This window comes from Chinchilla lanigera, unplaced genomic scaffold, assembly GCF_000276665.1.
Source record: "Chinchilla lanigera isolate Chin_1 unplaced genomic scaffold, ChiLan1.0 scaffold00041, whole genome shotgun sequence".
NCBI classification, from domain to species: Eukaryota; Metazoa; Chordata; class Mammalia; order Rodentia; family Chinchillidae; genus Chinchilla; species Chinchilla lanigera.
In genome coordinates this window covers 5,088,001-5,112,418 of record NW_004955442.1, presented here as the reverse complement: position 1 = coordinate 5,112,418, position 24,418 = coordinate 5,088,001, and the positions used below count along the sequence as shown (strand labels likewise).

The window sequence follows — 24,418 nt, the reverse complement described above, 5'->3', positions numbered from 1 at the left end:
ATAGAACTAAGGCTCAGAGAGGTTTAATTATTGCTCCAGGTAATGGCGATTTAGTGTCAGAGATGTGATTCAAACTGCTGTCTGGTTGTAAAGGGTCTAAACCTCTGCTGTTCAAAGTGTGCTTCCTGCACCAGTAACGTCTGAATTCCTTGGGAGCTTGTGAGCAATGCAGAATCCCAAGCCCCTCCCAGCTCTGCTGAATCACATATGTATTTTAATAGGATCTACAGCTAATTCAAGTTCACATTACAATTTAAAAACTACTAACCTAAGCCAGTATTCTGGACTGAACATTAGAGTCACCAGGGGAGATTTTAAAAATCTAGATGCCCAGGCTATGCCCTGGGCAAATGAAATCAGAAGCTTTGGGAGCAGACTCTAGAAATGAGTCATTCTTAAAGCTCTCCAAGTTATCCTAAGGCAAAAAAAAAAAAGTGCTTCTAAACCAGTTTTTCAAAAAATTTTATATCAGAAGAATAATATTAGTTTCATGCCTATGAAATCAGAATCACCTGACAATCTGAATATTTAACAAAAACAGGGGTCCTTTTTTAAGATCTCTCACATTTGAGTAGCATTGGTCTGAACACCAGGTTAAATTGAAATTCAATCTCTATAGTCTGTGTTTAGGAATAAGAATTTTAACAATATAGGTTTTTAAAAATGATGGGTGTATAAGAAACTACATAAAGGCACAGTTTAACAAGTATTTATGAAGTAAATAACGTGTAACTATCAGCCAAGTAAAAACATAGAATATGATCAACATTCCAGTCATAATGCCTCTCTCTCTCTCTCTGCAGAAATAATCACTACCTTAAACCTATGGTGATTATTCTGTTTTCTTATCCTTATAGCTTTCTTGTCTGTGTGCATTCTTAAGTGGTATATTCTATTTTGCCATTTTTTCTAATTTTATATAAGCAGGATCATACTATGGTCCAGTATGTATATTATTCTTCATTTAACACTGTGAACATGAAAATGCATGCTCTGGTTTTATTCATTTTTATTTCTGTATACTATGCTAATATATAAAGGCTCTATATTATAAAAAGATACCATTATGTAGATAGATATTTACTTTTGTTCACAGTCTGAGCTACTCTGAACAACGTGCTTCAAAACTTTGTATCCTGCACATATATCCTGATGCATAAATGTATGCAATTCTCGGGGGTAAATTCTTAGGATTCCAGTTGCTGGGTTATTGAATATGTATGGTACCAACTTTGCTAAATCATGTCAAATGCTCCCTTTAAAAATATTTTAAAAGTTCTTATAGTTCCACTTATCTGTCTATTTTATGATGATCCCCCTTATCTAACTCCTAACTACAGAGGATAAAAGGGGCAATTAGGTGGCAGTTTTCTCTGCCATAAAGTCAAAAAACCCTGTTCTTTCTCAGTCCTGTGAGAAAAAGATGGATGTGGAGCAGTGGAAATCACAGGAGTTGTTTAATGATGAACTTGCTCCAGGTTAAGCGTGGATAGCAATCATTTCCTCTAGGTTTCCACCGACGACTCCACAAATGGAGAGCATCTATCAAAGAGAGAGGCAAGGGGAATGACAAGGCACTTGTGCCATAATGATTTTCCTTCCTGTTTATCACAAGGCAGATGATCAATCAAGGCAGGAGCGTTGGAGTAGGGCCTCATACTGAATGCATGCCGACACAGAGCAGATGAGAAAATCCAACAGACCTAGCCAGGAAATAGCGCCTCCTAGATGTGTATCTGTTTATCTGCTCACAGTGCACAGAAGTGTGAGACGATTTCTTCTCTCTGTCTCATTCATTCATTCAACCTGCAGTTATTGCAAGCCTACTAAGCACAAGGGATCCAACACTGAGGAAGCAGACTTAATCCTACCTCTGAGGACCTACATTCCACTAGGAAAATAAATGAAGTCACAGGGCGTCACTCAGTGAGTTTTCATTGACCACATATCTTGTGCTGAATGTTTCAGGATCAGAGGTCCTAAACGATCCCTGTCTTTCAAGAGCTCACAGTCTAGTTTAACCAATCTCTTGTACAATTCACATGCTGTGTGATCCAAACAGGGACAAAGAGCCAATCAGAGCCCAAACAGAAATACCTTGATCAGATTATGCTATTCCATTTACAAGGATTACTTTGTAACTCTCCCTAGTAGGGGAGAAGAGGCTGGAGAGAATGGGACACAGCACTCAAAGGTTTGGCCAGAAATTTTCCAAGGAGAATATTAGTGTGATGAAGTGTATGAAAAGCTTTCATGTTCTCATATTCTCATCAGCCTAGAAAACTTTGTCATGCTGGATTCTCAGTAGAGAAGGCAAATGAAGATGCAATACTACCTCAGACTTGTGCCCATGGGAAAACATTCACTAAGCTGTTTTTATGGTTACCTCATTTAATCCCCACAACTCAAACAGGTAGGCACTAGAATCCTCATTTTACAAATAAGGAAATTATGTCTATGACAGCACAGCTAATAATTTGCAAAACCATAATTTTACCCCCATTCTCTTGACTCTACAACTATTAGCAGTGATTCTATCGTCCCTTTGGTAAATAAGACAGACAAGAGGGAAGTTTAGTTTAGCACCCTTTTCCTCTCTTTGTGGGAGATTGCCCTCCCTCTACGATCACAGTCGTCTTGACTGACCCCAATCTAGTTCACCAAATACCCACTTCCAGAGATGATAACCCACAGTATTTTTTGTGTGACTTTACCCCTGGGAAGAAGAATGCACACCCCTGCACACTCACATGCTTGTATCTGTGTGTACTGGGGAGGTTACTATGAAGCTGAATACAATTATCTATAAGAGGAGAATCAGCATAAGACAGAACAGCTTTGGCTTGGACTATTGTTGGCACAGGTGGGCCAACCAGGACTTCCCCTGTGGCCATAATGAGCCTGAAGCTGATCTCAAGTGTAGAAATTAATCCACTCTGGCTCTTAGACAGATGCCTGTAATGTCATTCATTTATCCAAGTATTCATTCTGTACTCATTCCTCCAATATTCATTGATCCCATTTATTGAGCAACTGCTTTAGGAATAAAGGTGGCATTAAAAACAAGCATCATGGGGCTGGGGATTTAGCTCAGCGGCAAAAGCGCCTGCCTGGCAAGCGCAAGGTCGTGAGTTCGGTTCCCGGTACCGGAGAAAAACCAAAAAATAAATAAATAAATGAAATAAAAAATAAAAACAAGCATCATACCATTCAGTACACACATGAAAATATTAATAATACCCCAGCTGGGTGGCATATATTTGTTGTCCCAACCACTGGGAAGGCTAAGACATGAAGATCTCAGGTTGAGGAACTTACTAACTTAGCAAGACCCTGTCTCAAAATAAAAAATAAAAGGTTTGGAATGTAGCTCTTAAGTAGTCTGTTTGGCCAGCATCAAGAGGCCTGTGGGCTCAATCCCAGTATAACAAAATAATAATAATTATTATTATTATTATTACTAATAAAAGGGAGAATCATTACTGCAGTATTACCTTAGATACCATCAGAGAGTACTTAGCATTTAGCATGTTCTTGCCAATAGACCAAGCTCCTTACTCTTTGCAAATCCCTATGAAGCAGACTATTGCATTGCGTCTTTCATCAGATGAAGATACAAAGGTTCAAAGTGACCAAAATAGCCTTATCAGGGGCTGAAAGCAGTCAGTAGTGACACTGGAAATAGGCAGAATAAGAAAAGCCTAAGTAAAGCTTTGCCCATACACAATATTCATTTCACACTGGAAAGGAAACAACCTTAAGGCCAATGATAGCAAAACTGGTAAATAGTTCTACCTCCATACAATTATACTTCAGTAAGACAACCTATAAATGCATAGTGTAGATATACACATTTACCAAGAAAGATGTTTATGTTACACTAATTTTTAAAGTATACAATACAGTGACTTTATATCTTAGCAGTATTTTAAAACACAAATTTTCAAAGATGTAAATGAGTAAAACAATAATAAGATGGAAAGGCAAGAATACTTTTCCTGTTTGTACATCTCTGTATCCTCACCACTGATATCAGTGCCTGGAACATATTAGATGGATAACTGGTGTTTGTCAAGTAAATGAATGCATTCTTGGTAAATACTTAAATGAGTGAGACACATACATAAATGAGGATGGACGGATGAGTGGATGGATGGTTGGAAGGATGGATGAATGACTATGTCAAAATGCAAGTAAGGATGATCTCTGGGTGATGGGATTTAGGCTGAACAATTTCCCCTTCCTTTTTATCTGTACATTTTTTCATCAATAAACATAGATCAGTCCTATAATTAAGAGGTAGTAAAGATATCCAGTTACCTCTAGGATTAATTAAATGCTAGAAAGAATAGGAGTCAAGAGGCTGAGCTCCACTGCTGATTTTATCACTGAGCCCAGATTATAACTTGATTTATTAACTCCTTAGAGATGTCACTGTCAGCCCTCAACATATAAGTTTTCAATTGCCAATGCCTTTGTTCCATCATTTATAAACCGCCTTTCAAACCTGTGCTGGGCCTCTTCTGTGACACAAAGGTTTCAAAACTTCAGTCATAGAAAAACTACTTTCACTGTTTTTGCCACATCTGGCTTACTTCTGCACCATTATTTTCTTGACATTTTTTCTTTCAGACAACTCACTCTTTAGATTTAAATAATTTACTGAAATATGAAACCATCATAAATACGATCAGTATTACTTGTCATAAATTCTTCTAACAATACAAATTTTAAAACAATAAAAAGTTGAGTTATTTCTAGATACAGTTGCTTGCTAAAGGCTAAGAATCTGCATCCTGACCTCTCTTTATTAAAAAGGGACATATGCAAGTGTCTGAGAAGTGCTGAATACAGACGAACACTAAACTGAAACTGTTCACTTGATATAATTGGGACTGAAGAAAATTGAAATAAAAATATATCTTCACTTTGTGATTCAGTGTTTTGGAACACTGTGTATTTGTGACACTTAAATGAACGTCAAGGACTACCATACTGTACCTTGCACATTGCTTCTTGGCAAACACTACCTTAAACTAACACACTGGTGGATAAAATGAGAATATGCAGACAATAATTACAATAGTAGCTCCTATGTATTGGAATATTTACTACAGCAACCTTATATTCATAGTCTCCAATTATCACAAATACTGAAAAAGATGGTTATTATCCCCATTTTATAAATGAGAAAAATTGAGATTCATAGAAATTAAGTGATCACAAATCAGTTTAGCTCTGTGACAGATTCTGAATGTAACCCAGGATCTTTCTTCCTTTGGATACCATCAGGATGTCTGAGGAAGCAGTAAGGATTCTCATACGCTACTTGTAGTGATGTAAAAAAGAACAATTACTTTGGAGAAAAATCTGACTACTTTCTAGAACTATCTTAGTTTTCTCTTGTTGCAGAGACAAAATACCTGACACCTAAAATTAAGGAATGAAAGGTCTATTTAGCTTACAGTTTGTGGAGGTTTTAGTCTGTAATCATACATACACTCACTAGATGACCTAGCTATTGCAGACCCTAGTCAAGAGAAGTAGTTCATATATTCACACAAGGCCTTGTACACAAATATTTGTAGCAGCTTAATTCACATAGAAAAAAACTGTCAACAACCTAAGTGTCCATCAAAAGGTTAAAAGATAAACAAATGGAATACAAAGAAATACTACTCAATAACAAAAAAGAATCAAGTACTATTAAAACAAAAAAAATATTGTGTAGAGTGAAATTAAAAAGAGTATGTACTGCATCATTCCATTTATCTGAAGTTCAAAAATGATCAAAATCAATCTAGAGTAATAGAAATCAATCTAGAGTAATAGAGTGCAAGTTACCTCTGGGGAAGGAAATTTATGGGGGAAGAGTAGAAGGACATATCTGCAGTGAAGGAAATAGACTATTCTTGATTCAAAGAATATATATCTGTAGGATTCTTCTACACATATGCAGATATCTAAAAAGAGAATTCAGTTGTTCACTCAACATTTGTGCATTTTATTCTATGTAAATTATACCTCAATAAAATACTGACTGCAAAGCCTGTATAGCACTACACAAAAAGCAAACATACCTCCAATTAGAACTCTAAGCAAATCTGCAAGGTTTCTGAGAATTCCATAGAATACTAGCGTAAAAGACCACATAGCTGCACTTAAGACTTCATCATTTTAAATCTTAGTCTTAAAGCTATTACATCAAACTGAAAGGCTTCTGCACAGTACAGTAAACAATCACTAGGGTGAACAGACTATCTATAGAATGTGAGAAAATATTTGCAAATCCTATACGTGACAAAGAGTTACTAGCCGTAAAATATAAGAAACTCAAAAACACTCAATAGAGATAAGAACATATTGCCACTATTTAAAAAGGGCCAATAGACCGAAATAGAATGTGATAAAAAGTGACCAACAGGTGCATGAAAAAATGATCAACATCACTATCATCGGGGAAATGCAAATTGAAACTACAGTGACATATGACCTCACTCCAGTAAGAATGGCTAGTACCAAAAACACAAAAGATGGCAGGTAATGAGAATGTGGAGAAGGAGCCCCTGCCCACTGTGGGTAGAATGTAAATTAGTACAGTGAGTACAGAAAATGGTATAGAGTTTTCTCAAAAAATTAAAATTAGAACCACCATATGATCTAGCAATCCCACTACTGAGTAGATACTCAAAGGAAATGAAATCAGTCTGTCAAAGAAACATCTGCTCTCCAATGTTCATCATGGAACTAATCATAATAGCCAAGAAATGGCAATCTAAGTGTCTATCAGCTGTAAAGAGATAAAGAAAGTACAGTGCATCTACACAGTAAAATACTTTTCAGCCATTAAGAAGATAGTCCTGTCATTTTGAAAGCATGAATGGTACTGAATGCCATTATATTAAGTGAAATAAGCCGGACACAGAATGACAAATACCTCATGATCTCACTCATATGAGGAACTGTCTCAGTTACCTTTCTCATTGCAGAGACAAAATATCTGACACCTAAAATTAAGGAATGAGAGGATTATTCAGCTTATACTTTGTGGAGATTTCAGTCTGTAATCAGCTGGCTCCAAGGCAGGGTGGCAGAGCACAGGTGCAACACTTTAAGGTGGCACAAGACAGCAAAAGCAGCAAGAGCCAAAAAGGAGAGGAGCAAGCCACTGTTTCCTTCTTATATTGTGTATTGGCTATCCACCCACACCCACACCATCTCCATGCTCTCCTATTGCACAGGCTCAGGATGAATACAAAGTAAGGACCCTGGCTCCATGCTGAGTTACATAGTTAACCTTCTAAACTTCTCAAGTTGACACAATGACCAATATCCCAGAGTAGCAAAGGCATGTCCTGGGGATTTAGCTCAGTGGCACAGCGCTTGCCTGGCAAGTACAAGGTTGTGAGTTTGATTCCCGGTACCAGAAAACAAACAAACAAACAAACAAACAAAAGGCAAGTCCTTTTCACCCCGGGATATAGAACTGATGAGTTATTTAGTTAAGCTTCTAGACTCCACAAGGTGACACAATGTATCAACCACAACAGAAATATACAAAAGTTCATCTCTCAGAAATTGAGAGTAGAATGGTGACTACATGAGCTTGGTGGGAGTAGAGGGTAACTGGGGGATGGAGGCATATTGATCAATACCTACTAAAATATAATTGCATAGGAACAGAAGCTCTGGCCTGCTATTGCGCAGTAGCATGGCTGTGAATAACAACCATGTTATTTCATGATGGAATATTATTCCACCTTCAAGAAGACTGAAAGCATGCCATTTGCAGGAGAGTGGATGGAACTCAATACCATCATACAATGCAAAATAAACCACACTCAGAAAGTGTACTCTTAAAGAGACTACAGTTGCAGCTGTTCAATTTAGAGGTCTGGATTCACAAACAACAAAACCCTCTAACACCAAAGTAAAGGCAATGAAACAAAGTTTATGAACTGTTGGTTAATACACTTGATTACACAGAAGAAAATAAAAGTACAACAAAGTTACATCATCAGGTCCAGTGAAGCACTAACTCCTGAAAATCCAGCTGCCAAGGTCCTGACTTGGGAAATGTTTGGGCAGAGCACCCTCTCCACAGATGAAACCTCTAATCTCCCTGCCAGTAAGGGCCCTGCTTTTGACAAAAGCAGCAGTGTCCCAACCGTGTGCCTGACCAGGGGTAGAGGGTTTCCAGCCCTCAGGAACGGGCCAAGCACCTGAAGGCTCCAAACATCTGTACTGTCTAGATACGTGTTTCAGAGACAGAATGTCCCTGAGAGCATAGAGCCAGACCTACACGGAGTCCTACTTGGGTCAAATGCTCTACCAGGCATCTGGACAATTAATCTTCAGAACAAAACTACAGCACTGTTATAAACTGGGAAGATCTTTCTACATTCAACTTTAAACCTTCAGGAAGTTAAATATCACATGTTTTCTCTTCTATGAAAAACCTAAAAGGTAAATAAATTAGCAAATAAAATAAATGACAGATGATAGAAAACTAGAAGACAGACCTTCAAAGACAGGAAAGAGGATTACAGGAGTGGGAAGAAGTAGGAAAGGGAGGTAAAAAGAATGAAAGAGATCAAGATACACATACACATGTACCAGTTCCCCAATGTGAGTGTCAGTATTCTGTACTACAAGGACGGACTAATTCTCAAAAACCCAGAAAAAAGGATTTTGAATGTTTTCACCATAAACAATGGGAAATGTTTTGCAGATGTGTCTTTAACCTGATTTAACCATCGCAAAATGAGTATACATACTGACATATCACATTGTACTTCTTTACTATGTATAATTTTATGTTTTTATATATCAGTTAAACTAAATTTAGTTTAAATAAGAAAATAAAAAGAGGCCCTAGCCTTGGGATTCTTTGTAAATTATAACACTTCTCTCAGTAGATTTTGGTGGTAAGGGATCCACCCTGTCTCATTCATATTGTTACCCTCTCCTGTGTCTTCCATTAAGCCAAATACACAGTAGTTCAATAAATATTTGCCACACTGAATTTCCATGATTTCAAATGGTATTTAGACAGTTATATCATGATAGTTTAATAAAGTTAAAATCAAATTCTAAATTAACATATTTTAAATGTGCTAATTTAATGAATTCTCATTCAGCTTTATTCTCATTCATTTCAAAGTCCCCCTCCCATCCCAGCACCCTCCATTCAGATCCTATGGGCTACAGCTGGAGGGAAAAAGAAACAAGTTTTAGAAGAATAAGTCAATCTTCTTCTGAACAGCCCTCTAGCTTTTTATAATCATCTCCTTAAAAGGGAAGTTTTTTAAACTATTTATAATTATTATGTGGTGGAACATAGAGCTAGAAGAACAAAATCAGGTTTTATGATTATAAGCCCTACGACAATAAAAAAAGGGTAAAGTAACAAGGCTATCCTGGCTATGGACATCCAGTTTACCAAAATATTTGCATTCCAGATGGTAATAAATTATGTCTCTTACCAAGAAAAAAGCGTTAAACCAATAAAAAACTGGGCATTGAGCTTATAATCGATGACCTTAGGAATGTCTGAACTTATGCAAAATAACCCCCAGTATTTCAGTAATGAACTTGAACTGGGAGGACGTGGACATATGGGAAAGACAGACTCTAAGGACAGGAGACTGGGAAGGATACCTCTGATGAAGCCTTAGACTGTGATGGGACCACAGGGTTCTCATATTATTTGTTCAGGTAATTAATGAGGCCCAATTTTTTGCCTTTGGGGACAGATACCTAAAGATGGGAGCCCAGGAGTAGTCAAAGCCATGGTCTACCACAGTTCTCATTCATTCTGTGGAGCATTTAAATTATTGAATACCCAGATTATTGACTACCCTCACCTGGTACCAAAGGGGAAAACTGGCACAGTAGAAAAAGTAGGAGCTGTTCTATTGTTGTAGGCAGAATTTACAAGGGAAACAGTTTAATACAGGATACATAATTTATCGGATTTATAGTAGTCACCCAAAGAGTCAAGTATGAAAGAGTGCAGGAAATTATCCACACACTAAAGAACAAAAGAATCCCCCTGAGGTACTGGATCCCACAGCAATGTTCTGCATGAGTCCAGCTGAAGACCTAGAGCACATGACAATGCCCCCCACAAGTCCAACTAGAGGCATAGAGCCCAAGACAATGTCTCATGCAAGTCTGTTCAAAGGATCTGTGCTGGGAAGGCCCAAAGGTCAATGCTGGAAGCTAGAAAGTCAGTGCCAGCAGGATGAAGTATCTGCACTACAGCCAGGAAGTGATGCTCAAAGTAAGGACCAGAGCTCCCCCGAAAATTACCACAGCCATCTTCAGTGACAGGGAGGTCCCAAGCCCCTCTGATTATGATAACAGACAATTTCATATCAAGAAAGCCAGCCTGACAAGATTCTCCAGGACAACCAACAGCTCCTAACAGCTCCACTTCTTCCTCTCCAGTTGTCCTTTTATGTCATTGGCAACAATCCCCAGGTGGGCCTCCCACACCCAGACCACACTGATTCAGTTCAGCTGGGTGTTACAGGTTGCTCACCAGCCACCACACGTGTCCTTCTTTAGATTGTATCTTCTTCAGTTCCTACACCAAACATACATGTCTATTTTCCTCTTAAAGGAGCCTGGCATCAGAATCAAATCAATAATCAAGTATATACTGTGTGCCCAGTACTGTACCTACCGATTTATATTATTCTATGTAATCTATCACAATATTTCTATGAATCGATATTTTTCCCATTACATAGGCAGGAAAACTGAGGCTCAAATAAGCTTGATGAAAGTTATTGGCTAGTAAGTGATAATACTGAGAGATGGATCCAGTTTTCCTGTGTTCAGAGGGAAGATTGAAGTAAACTATTTCTCCCATCCTGAATCCCTCTGGTTACTACAGGAACCAACAAAGATTTCTACTATATAGAAGTAGAAAGAAAGAAAGAAAGAAAGAAAGAAAGAAAGAAAGAAAGAAAGAAAGAGAGAGAGAGAGAGAGAAAGAAAGATTATTACACATCAAACCATGACTTCCCTCTCACCACTAAAATTGAGCGATAACCCTATCCCCTGGCCTTAGTTAGTATTATAATGAATGCTATTATTGGAGAACATAAGTACCACAAGGCAGCTGTCTTACTCCCCTAACTTCACATGCCCATCTTCTCAGAATCCACTGAACATGAAAAGAAAACAATGTTCATAACATCTTCATAACACATCATTCAATTTTCAGAGCATTTATAGATCACTGTGGCATCTTCCTCTGGAATTCTATAAAGAATAGGAATTGTTCAGATTTCCTGATTTGTATTTTGAGCATTGCCAATATAAGGTCATAAAAAAAGCACAAAGTGAACTTACATCATATCCCTTTACATGGAAATAAATGAAAATCTCTGTTCTTTCTGTCCTCTTCCTGAGAAATTTGACAGTATCTGCAGTGCTCATTTCATTACATATCTCACAAGTGTCTCATGATAGTACCATTTGGAGCACCTCTGGTTAATACAATACTGTTTCTCTTTTTTCCTCTCAAGGCTTCTGGCCACCTGAGCTACAGTGATGCTACCCTTATCATAACCTCTTCAGCTGCAACCTAATCTCTCCACCTTGCCAGTGACTGAGAATTAGGAAAGCTGCTGTCTAAAAGGTGAAAAATTATATACATGTCATATATGTCCATTGTATACAAGACCCAAATTTTCCACAGTTCTTACAAAAAGGTATAAATAAAAGAAAATAAAGTGCAAATCAAAAAAACCATCAATAGTGATTACTAACAAATATATAGGTTCAATGCCAGTAGCCAGGTCTTGAAACCACAGCATCCTCTACTCACTCTCATTTCTGGTGCCTGAAATTGCATCAGTAAGAATGCTATTTGTTTAAATTAAGAAAATAAAAATGAATGCTAATTGAAGTTTTACTACATGGCATATGTTCCTCTAATTCTCAAAATAACTGAGCAATGAGCCACTTTTAATTGCCATTTTATAGATGAGGAAGGCAAGGTTATCCCGCTTGATCAAGGTCACCTGGCTGGTAAACAGCTGAACCAGAATTTAAAGTGAGAATCTGAAAACTAGATTTTGGTCCTATGAACAGGCACTTTCCTTTGGGATGGGAACTACTGAGATGTTACCAATAATTCTGCAGTAAAATAAACAAATAAGTGTCCATTATTTTTTAAAAAGAAAATGAGATCCAACCTGGTGGTTTAGAAGAATTAAGAGTAAGAATAAAGACAGCTTCTCTGAACAACTTCTCAGAACCCTGAGTAGATGGTTTATAGGTCCATCTGCCCTATATATCTGTAATATAGGGATATCCCCATATCTGAATATAGGGATATAGATATCTGTAATATAACAGGTAATATAGACATCTACATGCATGATATAGGGTCAAAAGCAAACATGTAAAAGTTGATTGGGTTCCAACTGAAGAACTCTAGATGGAGTAAACTGGTGCCAGAAGTGGGGTTTAATTTTGACTCCAGTTTTTACACTAGAATTGATGCATTAAAAATAGGATAGGAAAGTTGTCTTTGACTCTCCCTCCCCCACTCCTTACATCCAATTAGTCACCATCTCATCAATTCTATTTCTCACCTGTTTCAAAGTGTTCTCCAAGTTAAAGTATCCTTCTACTGGGTTCAGACCTCGCTGACTCCAGGGTGGCTCTAAATTCCTCCCACACATCTTCCCAACTGTAGGTAGAATGGTTAAAGAATGAGTTCTACCCTTTCTCCTTTGTGTTTATGTATCCTTTAACTGACTATCATCTATAGGAAAAAATCCAAGTGTCTTGTCTTTGTATAAAAATTATATTGCAATTTCTCTCCACCTCAAGTTTTCAAACTCATTTTACACCAGGTTTTTCCTCCTAATATAGCTGTAGATTTACCAACCATAATAGGCTGTCCAACATAATAGGCTGTTTCAGGCCTGTCTTTCCAAATACCCACTGTTTTGATTGCCTGGAATGTTCCTAACCTCTAGGTTTTTAATTGCACTATTGCAGTGTTACCATTGTATAAAAATCTGTGCTTATTTAATGAATATATCTTGATGACTTTGGAGAAAACCACACACTCATGAAACCATCACCAGGGCCAATGATACACTACAGTGGCACAGCACCTGCTTGGCAAGGACAAGATCCTGAGTTTGATTCCTTGCACCAAAAAAAGAAACCATCACCATAATTTATGCCAAAAACATATTCATCACCTCCCAAATATTCCTCTCACACTATCTATTAAAGTATGTTCTGAAGTCAAAAACAAATTAACAAATGCTTTGCAAACCTGCACACCAATAAATTGGACAATTTAGGAGAGAAGGGAGTATTCTTAGATACATATGAATTATAAACACTGAAGCAAGAAGATTTAAAAACCCTGGGTAATTTAATAATAAGCATTGAAATTGAAACAGTTATTAAAACAAAACACCTACCAACTCTAAAAAGCCCAGGTCTGCCTGGATTCACGGCTGAATTCTACAAAAACTTCAGGGAAGATCTAACACCGATACTCCTGAAGCTCTTTAATGAAATTCAAAGGAAAGGAATACTCCCAAAGTCTATCTTGAAATGTAGCATTACTCTGATTAAAAACCAGACAAGGACCCAATAAAAAACAGAACTAAAGACCAATCTCTTTAATGAATATAGATGCAAAAATCCTCAATAACATGTTGGCAAATGGGATGCAACAAATCATCAAACAAAAACACACACCATGAAAAAATAGGCTTCTTCCCAGGGATGTAAGAATGGCTAGGCATATACAAATCAATAAATGTAATATATCACATAAACAGAAATAACAGATCATAAACAAAATTGCATGATTATCTCACTAGATGCATAAAAAGCCTTTGACAAAATCCAACGTTCTTTCATGATAAAAACACTAAAGATAATAGGCATAGAAAGACTTTATCTCAATCTCATAAAAGCCATTTATGACAAACTTACTGGCAATATCAAATTATATGGGGAAAAAACTGAAAACTTTTCCTCTAAAATCAGGAGCAACACAAAAATTCCACTATCCTCACTCCTGTTTAACATAGTATTTGAAACATTAGCAATGGGAATTTGGCAAGGCAAAGAAATAAAGGAATATGTATAGGGAAGAAAGAAGTCAAATTCTTCTTATTTGCAGATGACACAATCCTCTACATAGCAGACATTAAAAACTCCACAAAAGACTCCTAGAATAACAAAACTGAGCAATGTGGCAGAGCTCAGACAACACACAAAAATCAGTTGCATTCCTGCGCACCAATAATGAACCCACTGTGAAATGAATTATGAAAAAAATACCATTCATAGTAACAGCAAGGAAAATTAAATGCCTAGGAGTTAACCTAACTGAGGAAGTGAAAGACCTCTGCAATGAAAACTACAACACTCGGAAAAAAAGATTGAAGAGGACATTACAAAATGGAAAGATATCCACTGTTCGTGGACAGCCAGAACAAATATAGTCAAAATGGCCATACTTCCAAAACTGATATATAAATTTAATATAATCCCAATCAAAATACCAGCAGCATCCTTCCTAAAACTGGATCAAACAGTCCTAAGATTGACATGGAAAAAGAAGAGATCCAGAATAACAAAAGGAGTCCTGCATAAGAGCTGAGTTAAAAGCATCACAATCCCAGATTTGAAGTAATGTTACAAAGCTACAGTGATAAAAACAGCACAATACTGACACAGAAAACAGACATGAGAATGAATGGAACAGATAGAGATGCAGAAACACCACCAAACACATTCAACTATTTTGTCTTTGACAAAGTAGCTGAAAACATGTACTGAAGGAAAGACAGTCTCTATTAAATGGTGCTGGGAAAACTGTCTGTCCACATGCAGAAGACTGAATCTAGATGTATATCTGTCACTGTGTACTAAACTGAAATCAAAATAGATCAAAGAACTAAATGTTGAAACAGCAGCACTTAACCTGCTAAAAGATAAAATTCTTGAAGTTATAGGCATAGGCAAAAATTTTCTGAACAGAACCCCAGTTGCACAGGAAATAGTACCAAGAATCAAAAAATGAAATCATATGAAGTTTAAAATCTCTGCACAGCAAAAGAAACAATTAACAGGGTGGAAAAAAAAACACCCACAGAATGGGAAAATAAATTTGCTAGCTATTCTTCAGACAAAAGACTAACATCTAGAATATACAAAGAACTAAAAAAATACTCCCCAAAATAAAAGACCCAATCAAGAAAAGGACAAGTGAAATGAATAGACACTTCTCAGAAGCAGTACAATGGCTAATAAATACATGAAGTACTGTCCAGTGTCACTGATCATTAGCGAAATGCAAATTAAAACAACCCTGAGATTCTGTCTTGTTTGTTTGTTTGTTTGTTTGTTTGAGAGAAGGTCTGACTGTATAGTTCAAGCTGGTCTTGTCCTCACTATGTAACCCAGACTAGCCTTTACTTACAACAATCTTCCTGCTTCAGCCTCACAAGTGCTGGGATTACAGGCATGCTTTCACCATATGTGGCTCTCAGATTCTATCTTACCTCCAGAAAAAAGTAGTCATCATCAAGAAATCAAATAATAACAAATTTTGGTAAGGCCACAGGGGAAAGAAGAATGCTTTAAATTGTTGGTGGGACTGTAAATTAGTACAACCACAATGGAAATCTATATGGAGATTCAGAAAAAAACTAAAACTAGAATTTCCATTTCATCCAGCTGTTTCACTTCTACATATCTCCCCCAAAACTGTCAAAGACATCATACTACAGTGATACACGCATAACCATATTTATAGCAACATAATTCTTAGAAGCACACTATATGTCCTTCAGCAGATGAATGGATTAAAAAAATGTGGTATTTATACACAATGAAGTATTACCCTGTCATAAAGAAGGACAAACTTGAGTCATTTATAAGAACGCGGGTGTACCTTGAGACCATAATGGTAAGTGATATAAATGACATACAAGTTTAAATAGCTAATGGTTTCTCTTATTTGAGAAAACCAAAATATAAATAAAGGGCAAAATAAAAGACAGATATTAGGAAATACAAAGATAGATGCTTCTCAAATGAGAAAGGGAGCAAGAGATGGAGGAAGGGGGATGAAAAAGGAAAAGTAATTAAGACGTGTTATGTGCATGTTCCAACTCCACATGAGTAATGTAAACATTAGGTACCGTAAACACATACTAATAAAAATGGAAAAGTGCATGTGTGTGTGTATGTGTGTGTGTGTGTATGTGTGTGTTGAGAACATTCACCACATGATTTGTCTTCTTGGCATTTAGTATATAACACAGTGTTTTTAACTACAGGCACTACGCAGTACAACAGATCTGTAATACTTATTATTCACCTTGCATAACCAAGACTTTGCAAGCTTTGTCTAATGCCTCCCTATTACCCATCTGTTATAGCTTGTGTCTAAGTCATAGAGGGGTTGTTTTCAGAGGTGTTGGATGTAGAGTGCATCATGCTGGGATTGGTTCATGGTGCAATGCTAGGATCAAAGGCACTAGAATTAATGGTATAAGTGCGACCTGCCTTCAGTAGCCTGGATAAGATATAAGGGATAGAAAGAGCTGGGGTCATCCCTTGCTTGCTTGCTTGCTTGCTTGCTTGCTTGCTTGCTTTTGCTGTCATCTGCTGCCATGAGCTGTTTTCTCCTCTATAATGCCCCTCTGCCATGCCACTCTGCCTTTGAGCCAGCCAACAATGGACTGAAACCTCTACAAACTAGGAGCTAGATAAATTTTTCTGCCTTTGTCTTTGTCTGTTGGGTATTTTGTCTCAGCTAGAAAAGTAACTAAGACACCATTCCCCAACACCAGCCTCCAGTAACCACCACTCTGCTCCCTGCTTCCATGCATTCAAATATCTTAGATTCCTCATATGAGTGGGATGATGCAGCTTTTCTCCGACTGTCAGATTTATTTCTCATGGCATAATGCCATACAGGTTTGCTCATGTTGTAGCAAAAATTTTTTTTTCCTTCTTTTTTGAAGCCAGATAATATATGCCCCACTTCTGTTTATCTTTATGTTCCTTGATCATCATTTAGATTGTTTTACACCTTAGTTATTGTGAGTAATGTCACAAAGAACAAGGGAACACAGGTATCTTTTCCAGGTTTTTATTTAAACTCCTTTGGTTGTATTCTAGAGATGCGATTGTAGATGACATGCATGGTAGTTCTGTTCTTAAGTTTTTTGAGAAACCTCCATACTGTTTTGCAGAGTGACTACACCAATTACCACCAACAGAACCCAAGGGTTCCCTTTTCTCTGTATCTTGATCAACACTTCTTACCTTTTGGTTTTTTCCTTAAAATAATCACTCTAACAGTGATATAATAGTATCTCATTGTGGTTTCATAATTAGTGATACTAAACATGTTTTCATATGCTTGTTGACTATTTGCATGTCTTCTTTGCAAAACAAAATTTTCTTTATTTTTAACAGAGTGACTTGGGGTTTTGGTTCTTGTTCGGTTAGCTGGATGTTTTGGTTTGGCTTGTCTTTGTTTTTGAGTTGTAGAAATGTTTTTATATTCTAGATATTAATGCTTTAGCAGATATACATTTGCAAATATTTTCTCCCATTTCATGGAATGCTTTTTCATTGTGTTGATTGTTTCCCTTGCAGTACGGTCTTAATTTAATAAAGTCCCACTTACTTATTTTTCCTTTGTTTTCAGTGCTTTATTTGGCATGTTCAGGAAGTCATAGCCAAGACCAATATCAAAAACTCTCTGTTTTCTTCTATGAGCTTCATGATTTCAAATCTTATAAGTAAGTCTTTAAATCTATTTGTAGTGGACTGATGTGTATGTTTTAATATAAGGATTCAATTCCATTCTTTTGTATGTGGTTATGCCATTTCTCAGCACTAATAACGGGGTTATCCTTTCTGTATTCTGTATTCTTAGCACACTTGTGGAAGGCCAGCTGACAGTATATACATGGGTTTATTTCTGAACTGTATTCTGGCCATTGATTTATATGTCTGTTTTTATGCTAGTACATTTACGTGTCTTGATTACTGTAGCTTTGTAATCAATTTTGAAATCAGAAAGTGTTATGTTTTCAGCTTTGTTATTCTTGTTCAAAATAGCTCTGGCTATTAGAGGTCTTTTGTGCTTCCATACAAATTTGAGAATTTTTTTCTATTTCTGTAAAAAACTGCCATTGGAATTTTGATAGGGACTACATTGAATCTGTAGATCACTTTAAATAGTATGAACATTTTAGTACTATTAATCATACCTACTCAAACAAACGATGCTTTTCCTTTTGTAATTGCTTTCACCTCTTTCGTCAGTGTTTTATAGTTTTCAAGGAACACATCTTTCAACCAACTGCTGGTTAAATTTATTTCTAAGTATTTTATTTTTTTATTATATGTGAATGAGATTATTTTAAGTTCTTTTTTGCATAGTTTGTTGTTACTGCATAGAAACATAACTGATATTCTTACACTGATTTTTAATCCTGTAACATTACTGAATTTATTTTTCTCACCTCTTTTCCACCAGAACTCCTAGTCCTTTAAGCCACTGCATAAATGTCACTTCCTCCTGAGAAACTCCTACAAAAGCAATCACTCCCTTCTCTATACTGCCTCCATATCTTATGAAAACTTACCAAGTATTTAGCACAGTGTCCATTAGAAGTACTCAATAAGATGCTGTTGTTGTTGTTGTTATTATTATTATTATTATTATTATTTTATTTCAGTGCTATAACATTTCCTTATGGTCCACCTCCACTGCTCTCCTCAGTGATTTTTAAATAGGGACTGATGATTATGTACCTTTGTATTTCTGTCATCTTAGTACAAAACCCAGCCCAGAGTAGTAAGAATAGTACACTAACAACAACTCTTTGTTCAAGAAAAGAGACTACTAATCTTATAGGACAACAGTTCCCAGGGCAATGAGATTGAGCCCAGATTACTATTAAATAGGGTCAATCCGTCTGGTCCATCCAAAAAGCCAAATCCTACAGAACAGTTAATCAGGTCACCCTGAGCCCTTTGTTCTTACCCTCACACACATATTATTGAATGCTCATCACTTTCTGGGATAGAAGATGATACAATTTAGGGGATCTTCTGTCAGAGGATAACAGAGGTCTCAACTAATTTTTATATAAGGCCACATATCTATATCAGTCCACATTACCAGGAAATTCTAAAATCACAGCTCTCACACAATCTTAGCAAAACAATGCAATAGTACCTTGTTTCCTGCCTGTTTGAAATCTTATATAGAGAACATATATTGGGTGTGGAATGGCCTCCAAAAATTGCTTGTCCATATGCCTTTTATATTATGCTTTCCATAATGTCTTATTATTTCTGAGACTCGATACCCAATGCATGTTTGTTAATTTGCATCTGCCAGGAAGCAGATCCACAGTAGGACCTGAGCAGAGTAAAACATTCCCAGGTGGATGCACAATTTGAACATTCCCTCTCAACACTGAGAGAAAAAAGACACACAGTTTCTACTCAAGAGAACTTTACTGCTTTGTTCCACAGCTTTTCATTCTTCTGTGTAAAGTAGACTTCAGTGCTTTATTTCTTAAGAAAGATTGATGATAAAATCAGAAACATGAAGGCAATAGAAGCATAAACTTAATGGCAAGCATGTAATCAATGTTTTATAATGTTTTTAGAATAGGAGGATATATAAGGTCTGCTTTGTATAATTTCTTTCCCAGACCTCATAAATAAACAATGACTCTTTTTCCCCATGTTCATCTGATTTATAGGGAGATCTTTAAGTCAAGTGTTTCCATTCATTACTAATGCATTGCAGAATGCACTGTAATAAGTGAATATAGCTTGAGCATGGCCATTTAACATATTAATAAAGCATCAATTTAATTTAAAGCAACAAGCTTTTCACTTTACACAAACAATCATTGGATAAGAAACAGGAAGAATTAAGACTGAGTAACCAGTATTCAAAGTAGTGAGACCCCAGAAATCTCCATTAGTCACAGAGGGACTAGCAGAAAATGACTAGGCATTCAGTTACTAGAAGCAAATTCTCAAGACTTTTGCTATACAGTCGGGAACAAGCACGTCCCCTGTTCTTCTCAGAGGCAGCCAGAATCAGCTTTGTTTTCCCACTGCAAAATTCTGATTCATCAACATAGCTAAGGTGAAAAACCTGGCTGGTGAAAGCTAGCTCAAGCTACCATTTCAAACCTGACACACTGACCTGTTGTGCAACCTTATGGGAAATTAGAAAGGAGCTCTTTGCTGAGAGCAGAACTAACCTTTGTCATTTAATATTTCATGCCATCCTGTGGCTCCCTAACAAGAACAAATGGCTACAGCTGAAATGAGGCTTATTTATCCTGAGTGAGATTTAATAATAAAGATGGTAGAGCAACATGCTTCATGAGACATATTTTACCTACAGTCGCTTTTATGATGTTGTCATATTCATCACACAGTGGGAAAAATTAATGCCCCCACTTTCCTGTCTGGAACACAGGAAAATAGCTATTATTCAAGTTTGAAAAGGAACATAATTAAATAAGAAAAAAATGATTTTCCCCCTGGAGAGTGGGATGTAGGAAGAGGGAGAGTTATGAATGCTACGCTTTGTGTTTGAGGTAAGATGGCTGCATTCCTGGGTTTTCAGTTTCTGTGGTCCTGCTTCTCTTTTGCTGTTATCCACCAAAGGAACATCTGTTTTATGAACTAGGCTCTGGCAGTCCTTCCTCCTCATTTTTCAGATGATGAACTGCCTCTGCATTGTGATTTATGAACCTCAGAGCTCCCGTGGTGAGCCTGGAGAACTCAGCATTTCTGTTTCAGTTGGCAAGACTTCGGCTAAGAATGTAAACCTTTCAATAAAGCACAATGAAATGAGCTCAAATTGTATGGAAAATGGAAGAGAAAAGGTGATGCTCACTGAAGGACATGAACGGTTACAAAAATGACCAGTTGGCCACCAAAGATTGGTTCTTCCAACCCAAAGTATAGAATTATTACTAGGAAGTATGTACCCCAAGGGCCATATATCCCAACATTCCTTGTAATTAGATGGGCCATGTGATTTGTTCTCAGTAATTGGATGCGAGCAAAAATGATATGTATTTCTTTGAGTACAAAGTGAGTAAGAAGAGATGTGCCACCTCCATCCTCTTTTTCCCTGTTGGCCAGCAAAATAGAGAATATTTTGTAGCCCAGTAAGAGGGCAGAGCTACAGAATGGAGAGTTGAGGTAGAAGCTTATTCATTTATAATAGTCTTTTCATGAGCAAGAAATAAATTTCTACTGAATGAAGTCACTGAAACATCCAAGAATATAAGTTATAGGCCCTAATACTAATTCAGTTGTACACAAATCAAAGCACTTTTGTAGAAAGAACAAAACCAAAAGGCAAGATAATGATCTAGCCTTGGTCATTGTGATTTAGGACAAACCCCTTTTCTTTTCACACTTCTTAAATGACCATTTTGCCTTTATATTTTCACCCCGCCACTTCTAATATATCTGCCCACAGTTAACCAGATTCCTTTTACCACATCTTCATTACTGCCTTCAAATTCTGACTTAACTACATGATTTTCCCTGCACATGGTTATTCTAATTATTTTCTAAATCTCAGCTCGATATCACTTTTTCAAGAAAGCCAGTTTTGCCTATTCTAGCAGGAAATAGAAACATTCAGTATTTTAGTGTTGGTGTACACAGTTGATGATTTTTGTTATTGAGTGGTGGTGTTCCATTGGAGGGATATACCTTATTCATCTATCCATTCACCCACTCATGGACATTTGTGTTGTTTCAAGTGTTTACTGTAATAAATCAATTTTTATGAAAATTCTTGTACACATTTTTAGGGAACTTATGTTTTCATTTGGCTTGGATAAAACCTAAAAGTGGAATGGCCAGGCCATTGGCTGGATATATTTTTAATTTTTAAAGAAACTGTCCAGCCATTTTTTTCTAAAGCCAATGTACTTTATTTTAATCACACCAGTAAGGTAAGCAAAATCCAGTCCCCTCAAGTTCTCACAACAGTTTGGATTGCTGATCATCTTGAACGCATATTCATGCCTGTTTTTTGTTTGCATCTACCTGACAACTAATGTTGCTCAGAATTTCTTCCTATGCATATTGGCCAAAGGTGTACATTCCTTTGTGTTAGCAGCTGTTCAACTCTGATCAAACCCAAATCAAAAATTTGGGTTGATTTTACTGGGCTTATTTTAATAAGTAGAAAGGGAAGAAAGAAAACAGAAAAGAAGAAAGAAACAAAGAAATGGAGGAAGGGAGGATGCTCTCTTCAAGCAATTCATAGTAACGCCCAGAGGTTTCATGCCACACTTAGATCTAGGCCACATCCAAATCCAATATATATGATGATCCTACCAAGAATCTCCTTTCTGGCTACAGAGAACCAGAAACATTGATAGGTCCATCTCAATACCAGAAACAGTGAAGTGACACACAAGGGCATGCCAGAAGGAGAAAGAGAACAGCCCTCCCATCAAGTCATGTTATAGTGTATACTAGACTTCCCTGAGGATGTGCTCATGGGTGGGCCATTTGGGAGGCGATTGGATCAGGATCAATCACTAATGAGCTTACAGCTAAATGTGATGTTGGGAGGTAAAACCTGGTCTGAGGAGGTGGGCCTCAGAGTGTGGCCTGGAAGAGTATATCACCCTCCCTGCTGCCTTGATCTCTCCCTCTGCTTTCCGTCTACCATCTCATGAACTGTTTGTCCTCTGCCATGCAGCTGTGCCTTGGAACCATCCATCTATGGACTAAAACCTCCACAAATCGTGAACCAAAATATACCTTTCTTCCTTTAATTTGTAGGTGTCAGATACTGTGAGAAAGTAAGTAAGACAAGGCAAAGGAAGAAAGAAGAAGCATAAGGCAGAAGAAAGGCACTAGTCAGACACAGGTGATTCCAAAAGTAGGTAGAGACTTCAGCAACTACCAGCAAAATTCCTTGATGGCCCACTGATGCATCCAAGAACAAGAAATTTGAACGTAATATATAGTAAAATATCCACAATCTTTATGCAAAAATTCTAGCTCTAATAGCTCCTTGTTATTAGAACCATGCACAGTCAGTGCTGAAATGACACCATCATCCATTTAGAGGAAGAAATCCTTAGCTGTCAGATGCTTTTAATTTTAACATGAAACTCAAAAGTGCCACCTTTCCTAAAAGGAAGCAAATTGTGAGTGCATAGCCATTTGAGGGCACAATTATCATGTTTGCCCCTACAATTAGGAAATGACTTTTACTAATTGGGTAATTGTGTACCTAAGTGCCCAATTTGTGTGGGCAAATTGAAGATACAATATATGCAAATTAATCTGCATGTAAAATTTTTGTCCCATTAAATCTGTCATTGAATGTCAATCACAGCAGCAACCAATCATATCTATCTCTTTCTGAGTGAATCCTTTTAGTCAAAGTGATTTTTTATATTTGAGTCTCACTGATGATATTAAATAATAATGCCTAGCTTATATGATACCTAGCATTACACATGAATCATGTAATCTTCCTGGCAAAACTGTCTTCTGCGCTGTGGATTCTGATGAATGGTTGATGCTGATTTCCTGGAAGAGGATAAGTCAATTCTTATTGCTTAAGAAGATGCCTAGTAAGGGGTTGAAAGTATGTGTTCTAAGGTTCTCTTTATGGTTCTCAATGGCTGTCATGCACCAGACCCTGTACTAAGTATTTGACATTTAAAATCTCATTTAATCCTATACAACCCTGTGATGTATTTACCTTTATAAGTCACCATTCATAGATGAGAAGATCAAAGCACAGAGACTTTAGGGACTCGCTCAAGGTGGCAGGATTACCAAGTGGCAAAATCGGGATTTGAACCCACCTCCTTCTCTCCCACATTTCACCTCCAATCCATTCTCAAGTTATCTAGATGCTGTCTCTTTAATTTTTTTCAAATCAAATTATTTTCTCCATCTACACTGCCGTCAACCTGGTTCTAGCACCATTACTCAATAACTTTTTGAGATGACTTATTCTCTCCCATGTTACAGCCAGGATGATTTTCTGCAGTGCGAATATGAGTGTCAGTGCTCTTGCTAAGGTGCTATTGCCCTGATGAAGTTCAAAACCCTTTGCATAGCAACCAAATCTCATCACGTTCTCTCTCAGAACCTTGGAGAAATCACTAGAACTCTATTCTCCACTCAGGCTGTTGTCCTCTGCACAAGCATGGAACTGCTCTTGTCAACACCGCCAAGTGACCCCACAGCGCAAAGCCATGGCCAACACTCAGCCCTCGTTACACTCAAATTAAGATCATTAGACATAATTGACGATGTCCTCCTTATTGGGCTTTTTTCTCCACTTTGATTCCTATACTTT

General features: G+C 37.1%; 1 long non-coding RNA gene across 1 annotated transcript in view; it reads right to left on the bottom strand.

Annotated features, from left to right (window-relative positions):
• LOC102019332 overlaps nucleotides 1-23,921 on the bottom strand; it is a 39,247-nt gene extending 15,326 nt beyond the window's left edge. Inside the window, exons 1-2 of the long non-coding RNA XR_262114.1 lie at nucleotides 23,813-23,921; nucleotides 12,615-12,712 (exon numbers count right to left, since the gene is read on the bottom strand). This is a non-coding gene — a long non-coding RNA (uncharacterized LOC102019332). The remainder of the gene's footprint in view (nucleotides 1-12,614; nucleotides 12,713-23,812) is intronic.
• Between the last annotated feature and the right edge of the window lie 497 nt (nucleotides 23,922-24,418).